This window comes from Morone saxatilis, unplaced genomic scaffold (genome assembly GCF_004916995.1).
Source record: "Morone saxatilis isolate NCDOM2014 unplaced genomic scaffold, NCSU_SB_2.0 Contig4, whole genome shotgun sequence".
Lineage (NCBI taxonomy): Eukaryota > Metazoa > Chordata > Actinopteri > Moronidae > Morone > Morone saxatilis.
In genome coordinates this window covers 3,540,944-3,550,382 of record NW_023339984.1, presented here as the reverse complement: position 1 = coordinate 3,550,382, position 9,439 = coordinate 3,540,944, and the positions used below count along the sequence as shown (strand labels likewise).

Here is a 9,439-nt window from a genome sequence, read left to right as displayed (position 1 = left end):
TAAATCGCAATACGAATATGTGAATGTGTGTTACATTCCAAACCATGAGGATTTAAATCCTGCCTGTGAGCAACTCACAAGCTGATTTTCATTTTTTCTTTTGCTGATATTCAGAAATGTTTGATTGACCTGAATCATTTGCAGCCTGAGCAGGATGCATCACCACAAAGTACACAACCTTGACTTGTTGTCAGCAAGAATGGCTACATCACACTCATCTGAAATGTTCCAATGAGCTCAAGTGGTTTTCAGTCTAATGGCTCTATTCACATACATAATGTACCACAAAGGTTGTAAACATAATAACATGTTTGAAATGAAGCTTACTGACAGCAAAGTCTGTTTCAAGAGAAGCACATGTAAGTATAGGCAACTGTAAATTCATGTAATTACTACTAAGACTGTGTTAATCATGTTCAACCCTGTTTATTGTTTATGTTTATAGGTTTAAATAAAAAAATACATGGTTTGAAATGTTAGATTTCATGCCATGTACAGTATTTTTGCATGCAAATAGCTTAGAGTGCAAGTAAAACATTAATGAACATTTTTGTCTTTATTTTTTTTCTTCTGAGTTTATTTATATCTAACAGTTCCTATATACCATATTGATCCTGTATAAATTATTCTCTCCTTTTGGTTACAAACAATATAGTGAATAAGTAATGAGATGGTTTATTAAGGTGATTAGTGTGGCTAGACTGACTCAGTCACACTTCTTGGCTATAATGGCGTCACCCTGTGAATGGAAATCTGTTTTAGCGTGTACAGACTAGATAGTTTCACTTTCTGATCTGTAGCAGCCCTGATCATCTCCATACAAGACAACAGCCTTATTATTACCAGACCGCTTGAGCTCTACAGGAGAACAAGCTCCTGCTACGACATACTTCTCTGAAATAGCTCTATCCATTTTCAGATTCTCCTCTGAAATCTCATGTAGGTAGAGGGATTATGACAGTGTGCAGTGAAACATACTTGTACCCAGCAGACACTCACACCAGCACACATTGAGCTAATGTAGGTCAACACACTGGCATACCCACATGTACTGTACATACTGACACACACTGAGTATTGATTTACTATCGTGCACTTCGAAGGAAGGAAGGAGGTGGAGTGCTCCAGGCTACCAACTGTTTTCCAAAAACTTATTACCTGCAATGTTTACTTTCTGAATGCGTATTTCTACTAAGACAGCAGCATTTTTGGCACAGCAGTGAGTTAGACACACATTGGCACCTGGCAAGACGGTTGACTAGGTGTTGAAACTGTGAAGCAATCGTTTTGACAATGGCATGTCTATTTTTTTTCTTTATTTGAGCAGGTTCAGACTCAGTGAGCTGGTTCTTTGTTCTGCACTCTCTACACTTTTAGATTGTTTTTTTCTCTTTAACTGACAACGACACAGCCTCTTAAAGATGATGGTACTTGAAAGCTGAGCATTTCATTTTCGCACTTTTGCCAACATCTTGGAGGTGAACAACACATAAATACTGGACTTGCAGTACTGTAATGCAGCAGTTGATGTGTCCCCTTACGTTCTATGTATTTGACCTTTCTCTAACAACAGTAGCACATATAGTTTGACACTTAGGATATTTTTGTCTCTAGCTTGAAGGTGGGTTTATCCAAGGTAAGGGCAGTTGATGTTAATTGTAGGTCATTTATATTGGACTCAGATGTGCTTTAAGTGTAATATGAATGGAATATGGTGTGCGCATTGTTATCCTTTATGTAAATTAATTTCCCTTTTTCAGCAGGTAAACAACCCTAGATTTAACAGAGGTATACCTTAATAACCACAGAAAAAAGGGCCCATGATAGTATATCTTCATTATTTCAGTTATTTTTAAATGTTGTCATACCAGGACCTGCATGTTGTAGTACTAAATGGCCCAAAACTCGTATCAGGTAAAAAGGTAATTACTTGAGGTTGCAAGATATTTCATGCAGCAATTTTGCTTTTCTGCTACTTTTTTTCAAAAGTAACAAGAGAACTTTCCAGGAAACCTATGCAACTTTGTGATTTGCAATCCAGTATCTGAGTCTATACTGTATATTCTATTCTATATATACTATACATCTTTGTATATAATTTTGTCTTCAAGAATAGGAAGTAGGATTGTATTCGATGGATAATTGGATGGATGCATGGTGTGAATGAACTGTAAATAAAATAGCATATTATTCAAATGTACATTTTGTAAAATGCAATTTCTAATTATTTTTAATTGTTTTTTCACTTTCAATGGCTTTCAGGTGACATACTGGTATACTGGAGTGCTTTGCACTGTGCTTACTATTTATTAGACATTAAACTACTGAATAGTTATGTAATTTGGTGTCTTATTTCTTTGTTTGCTGTTGTAGAGAACAAAATATTCTCCCAAACCTGAGAGGAAAATGATAGGTGATTCTCGAAAGCATATTGCCGTGCACATAACACCTCATCTTTCAAAGCTGTGGAGAAACAAATCGATTCTCCACCTCACCTGTGTTCATAAGGTTTTGCTCTTTCTGTAGCTTTTGCAAACAAAGAAAAAACATGTTTTTCCCCTTCTGCCTACTTTGTATTTAATTCTTGCACTGTGTACTTTTCTATTTTGGAATCCCTTCGTCCATGTAATCCAGGGGCCTCGAGGCCACACTGGGCAGTTCCAGACAAAGTCACATTAGCTTCTCTTGACCTCACAGCTGTAATCAGCTCTGGGTGGGGGGCGGCGGCGTCACGGTGATGTTTTGCAAAAGTCCAATGCTCAACGTTAATAGCTTTGCAGGCATGAGGCTGAGAGTGAAGAGCAGGGATGTGAATGTTACAACAGCTTACCTGGAGATTACAGCATCAGCAGTTCACTCACAATGCAACCCCACAGGATTTTAGTGTCATTAGCCTACCGTGGCTTCACTGGGCAGTTATCAGAAAGCCAAAGATTGAGCTGTGGCTGTCCATCTAAGCACGCACTTTGGAAGTATCCTAACCGTTTATGCCGCTGTCACGGTAATTGGAACATCTTGTGTTATATTAATTAGGCAGTTGACATTAGATGACATGCTATGATCTTTTATTTTCTTTCTGTTTTGTTGCCTGCAGTGGCACATGGCAGAATCCTGCCCATGGCAGTGCACGGTTCTGAGCATGCTGTATGCCCATAGATTTTGTTACAGTGTCTCCAGGGTGAGGTGTTTCCCTTCATAATGTACATTGTTTAGAAGTCTATTTCGAAATGGATGAGACGGAATGGAAATTGGCAGGCTTCTTTTTCTTTTAGAAATCCCCAACAATACCAGCCATGTTGTAGGACTGGAGAGGCTGGCTAGCTCAATCCTAACTCAATCGAGGATCATCAGCAATTGTCACTAAATCAGCCCCTTTAGTCTTTAGCTTCTCTCTCAATTCATTACAAGTGAATGGGCTTTTATTGGCGTGACCGTTTTAACAGGGACTCGGGGAGTATGTGGAAGCTTGTAAGGCTGGATCGACACAGGCAATTTACGAGGGGATCGACGGGCGACTTGAGGCCAAAACCAGCACAAAACAAACATAGCCAGAGAAAGCGAGAGAGAGATTAAGAGATTTGTCACCCCCCCTCCAACCCCACTGTTCCTCCTTTTTATTATCCCTCCGTTTTTTTGTTCTCAGCTTGTTTGTTTTGCTCACCCCCTCAATCTTGAATGCTGTTGGTCTTCTTCTTTTTCTCTTTTCTGAACAAATTCTAACATATCCTCCATTGAGAGTAATATTTTCTTTTTATAAGATTTGTTTTTTGTTTTTTACTAAGTAGTATGATAGTCCATATACATTTAAAATGCAAAATAAATTTGTTTTCCCTAATTGGGAACACCAAATCCCCAAATTTACTCTTACAGTGTCTTCTTCACAATCATCTGGTTGTTTTTTGATTCAACTGCCTTCTACTGCCCTTCCATAATCTTAAAGATTTCGCCAAGGTGTAGGCGTTTATATCTGCAGGTGGCATTTAAAGTACCAAGACATGTTACACAAGAAGTCTGAGATTTCAGAGCATGAATATGCCTTCATTCTTTGCAGTTAAACAAGAGTTGCATTGGGTCAAATTTCTTTGCTCTTGTCAAAAGCTCTACCAGTGATTCATACCATACACGCTAAGGAATGACACATTTTATTTCTTTTCAAGTCAACCTTGACTTCATTAAAGTCAGTTTTGTATGAAATTCCTTCACAGTCCAGAATGGTGTCTGACATTTAGGGCTGGGAAATAATTAAATCTTTACGTTTATTAATTTTTAAGTGGTTTTGCATCATGGTATTGTTGGATCAGTTTTGTAAAATTCTCCTGTCCCAATCAATGATTCTAAGATGTAATTAGAAAATAAGAAACTACATTGTTACATTGTTGCCTTTTTGTCTTGTCTAATATAAAACAGCAGTGGAACAGGACATCAATTTGTTCATCCATTTGTGATATTCTTATTAGAAAAAAATATTTTGTGATATTGATATTTTAACTAATTTCCCCCTGGGGATCAATACAGTGATTACTTTGGATTACAAGTTACCTTGACTTAGTGCATTCTGAATTTGGTTTTATGTGTACATGCAGAGGATAATAATTATATTAATAGTGACAGCATGGCACTTACTATAGATCATCATAGAAAACAAAACAATATTCCATTTAAGCAGTTACCATGACTTTCAGTTGAGTCTATAATCTGACAAACCATTCCTTTTGCTGTCTCCCTTCAAGACAAATGCAAGGTCACAAGTGGGTGAGATAAGATAACCCATATGCGCTACCACAGTCAAAGAAAAATACATTTTAAAAGATCCACAACTCCCCTCCATTGTACAGTAACTGTCTTGGAATTGCCTGGACAGGAAGATTGGGCCAATTACACACACCACCAGTTCTACCATCAAACAACTAAATGACCCAGGAAAGTTAGTTACATTGCATCAGAAACTTCAGTCATTTTCATAAGTTTGCACAGCTTATTTCATCAAATTGTGTAGATTTCTATTCAGTGCCCCACCCTTGAACAACAGACCTCAGTCTCATCTCATCCTGCTTCTTATTTCACATAAGAGATAAGCCCTCTGCCAAGGTTTCTTACATCTCATATCTCCCCCCCCTCCCTTCCACTCCTCTCCTTTCCCATTATCTCCCCCCTCACTCCCATCTCCCCTGTCTTCCTAGCTTTGCAAAGATAAGATTTGCTCTCCCCAGTGAATTCTTGGTGTCGATACTAATGTGCTATCATCGATGAACTGTCAGACCACCACCTCCCATCCGTTCTTCTCCTGACCTTCCTGCACCAATTATTTTACAAAAAAAATCTTATGACACATGCATGTTCCATAGGACTATTTTGATTTAACGCAGGGTTTAATGCAGAGTGACAAATTAATAAAATATTTCATTTTGCCTTGTTCAATGATACATTGAACTTTTTTTCACCGTGCCTCAAATGATTCATAGAGACTTTTTTATTAATAAAAAAGTAATCTACATAGCTGAATTAAACATGATAGAGATGTATCATTAAATCACAAAAGAGCACATGATGGGAGCGGCAAGCGGCATCAGCCCACTCAGTCAGGGGTCTGGAAAAGAAATGGAGCAGCAAACATGTCACTTAATGTGTGTTGATGTGTCTTTGCTCACAGTTGTTGGGCTCAGGGAGGGATCTGAGTGGCTGCCAGCTAACAGTTACTGACATCAATGAGGTGGATCTACCGTTGCTGATTGAACCTAACTATATGTGTCATTTTGGTGAACCCTGTTATCCAAATCACCTCAGAGCATCATAAGTATACATATTTTTAGCACTGGGAACCCTGGTGGGAAGCTCACCAACCTCGGCACCATTAGTGTTTGTTCTGCTCTGTCTTTAGAGCTACTCATAGAAACGACTTTGCTGTAGGGATAGAGACTTGAGATGCTGAGCCCAGAGGGTGAAATGTCACTGCAATGCTTTGACGTCAAATGAGTAATTTGACTTTTTCTTTACACCGGTCAAATGGACTGAGAGCATGAATGAAACTTCAAAAAGTAAAATCTCCAAAGTGTGGCAGCCACTCTTACAGTTGATGTCTAATCACTGCTGATGGCTCAGAGAGTGGCTTCAAATAGGCAGTGACTTCACAGAGATTATGCTGGCTGGCTCTCTTGAACAGCCAGTGATGTCACCAACTGTCTCAGTTTCCCCTTTTAGACCAGTTTTGCAGTCAATACTTGTGAATTTTGTCAATGCCTGCTTCATTACAAGCCTGTTATAGCTCTCTGTGGAAGCATATGGCCTCTGTTTGACTGGGACTCTCTTCTGTGCTTCATAGCAGTTGCTTGAAGGCTTACAGTTTGATTTGTTACCACAAACAGCTGTTTTCTGGTGTCAGTATGTCAAGAAAGTGGCAAGAATGGTTCATAAGATTTGTTATTATTAATACCTGTGCACTCTACGGCCTTAACATTTTAGGTCATTTCATTGTATAATAAGCACTGTGCACAGTTGGATGTAGATAATTGGTTCAGCATATACAAACTCTACATGTACAGGTGTACATGAACAGCAGAATAAAACACTGACTACTGCAGGGATCATACAGTACCTTTAGTATGAAACGAGAATGAATATAACGTGATGTGGTAGATCAAATGCTGATTTAAAACCACAAAAAAATGCTCTCCAGCAATCCAAACACAACCTTGCATGTTTGTATATTTGTATAATAATCTAACCTTTGTTTTATTCATTGGAAGAAATAATCTGACAGAGGATTTGATAGTGGGGACAAAGAAACATGATCTCTTCATGTCATTTGATGAGTTTGTGATCATAGTCAGAGATTCCAGGAGCAATAGAAGCAAATCTCTTTAGGTCATCTTGAACAGAGATTAGTTGGAATACAAGAACTCATTCCAAATAAAAAAAAGTCAGACATGTCTAAATGTAGAAAAAAAAGTCTATATTCAGGGAAGATAAATGTCACCTTTTAAAACAAACTCTTGAAATTTGTCTGATTTCTGCAGATAATCCTCAGAATAGAGATGACATGATGCCACATTGAGCATAGCTAGAGTGCAATTTAATTGCAGAAAATATTTCGGCTTTCTGAAACACCACCAGTTAATGTCTAATGTTTTTAGCCCATTATAATCAAAAAGCAAGCGCTTACTAGAGCTGCAGCAGCCGCCATACAAGGAGAAGCTCATTGTGCTGTAGAAGAGGCAGAAATACCCCACTGACAGCAGCCTTAATAGACCAGAATGCTAGGCAGCCACAAGACATGTTTTGTTTTGGATGGTGTGGTGCAGTGCTCACTTTTTCTTCACTGGATGAAACTTAATATGCTCAGCTGTTGCTTTTTGTTTCCACCTACAAGTACAACCTGCAGCAATGTCTTGGGGTTGTCAAAAAGCATTTTGGGAAATGTAGGAAATCACTTGATTAATGAAGGATTACACAAGGCAGGTTGTGTACGCTTAAACATTTAATTACAAACTAATTTCTTTTAGTCAGTAATGCAAGTGGAACAATGAATGACATCCCTTTCAAATATATTATAAATTGCAGTTCATCATGTAGGCATCAGTGACTGCAGAGTAAACAGTTCACTCCCCGTCCCTAACAAATCTTGAATGGAAACATGAAAATGCTTCTCCTCTGCCCTTAAATCAATCTGTTCGTTAACTGAGCACTAGTCATTACTTCAGAATTTAATTGCGGTGACGCGTGAATTATATTAATACAAACTTCAATGGAGTTTAAAATCAAGGTTAAATGTAGTGAAAAATGAGCCGAGTTGAAAATCAAATGTCATTAAGTCCGCTAGGCTCGAGAGCCCTAATGGACAGGAAGGCAGCAAGCCAGGCCAACACTTGATTGGTGAAAGATACACTAATTTCCTGGCCACACACACACACACACACGCGCGCACCCATCACACTGAAACACCAATAATGCTGTGTGCATTTGTATTTTTATTGTGTGTTTTGTGTGTGTGCATTTTTGAAATTACCCAACAATCCAAACAGGTTTTCCTGTTGCCTCTCTCAGCCTCAATGGAGGACAGAAGCAACAGCTGCAATTAGCCCTTTGTGGCTAAAACCAGTCTGATTAGACGTCTCGTTAGGCATCGTTAAGGCTTTTACTAACGGGGCGCATAGATAATGAGCCTGCCCACTGAACAACCAAGATACTAATCATAGGATAAAACGCCTACGCATTTAATTGGAGGCAGGAGCACAGAAGAGGAGAAAAGAGACACTTTAACAGAGAGAGAATACAAGGATTGAATGAAGGGGAGAGAAAAGCAAGGAAACACACATACAAGAACACTAAAAAATTTGCTGTGAAATGGCTCTTTTACTTGAGCATTTATAAATAAAAAAAGAGAGTAAATGACAGAAACGTAATTAGAAAAGTCTATACAATTCTTGAGCGGAAGTGTTCAAGGTCACATTCGTCTTATCATGTCTTTTTACACCGCCAGTTTTTATGAATTGAATAAATTCAACATTTTTATCGAAAAGGACCGGCCATAAGGATAAAATAGGACTGTTTTGCGTAGTGCCTGTCTTGAAATAGTGTGTGGTTCACACTCATCGTTGAGGTACAGTAAAGCTAAAGCTAACTAAAGTTGGGGTGAAGAGACAGGAAGATTGGGGGGGGGGGGGGTCATTACAAAGATCATTACAGGTAGCATGTTTAAAAAGATCGCAGCAGTAAACAGGTTAAACGTCATGACTCTTCATCACTTAATTCCCTTCTTTTCCTGGTCTCTCTCAGCAGTGTCCCTACTGATAAATGCACCGTTTTTGTTTCTTTGTTTTTTAAATCGGCAGTGGTGACAGCCTGCAGGAAAACTGTTGTTTACCCTGACTAATACACTGTAATCTCCAGTTAACACATAGGTCATGTAGGTGCTGATGCAGGGTCAACTCCCTCCCTCCACCAACACCCAGCTGCACTCTGGGAATTTCTCACAGCTAATCACATCGCCGGGTCGAAAATTTATGTTTTGCAATCCTCTCCACTCTCCATTCACCAAAACAACTATTTCAAATATACATTAATGGTGTCATTTAGACAGAGGATCTGATCTTAGGGCAGCACTTCAGCTCCGCAGCAGCATATGGACTAATGCAAATGGACATAATAGTTGCAGTGAGTATTAATGCGACACATGCTCTCACCTCTGTCACCCTCACCTTGTGCTATTATTACTAGGGTGACACACACATACCGGAGTAAGGCACGAGCACAACCACACACATGTTCCCCTCACATTAGCATATTTTTCCGATTAAAAACAATGTGAACTTGTAAGCACAGAACAGACATATGCAAATGGCTCGGCAGCAATTTACCCAAACAAAGCTGGCACTACTGTCATGTGAAGTAAAGGGAGCAGGGAGGTGACATGACTGACGGACACGTTAACCAAAGGTCCTGT

At 39.0% G+C, this 9,439-nt stretch overlaps 1 protein-coding gene across 1 annotated transcript in view; it reads left to right on the top strand.

Annotated features, from left to right (window-relative positions):
- Positions 1-9,439, top strand: part of nrxn2b (neurexin 2b) — a gene marked incomplete in the record, with an annotated part of 560,348 nt that overhangs the window by 28,438 nt on the left and 522,471 nt on the right.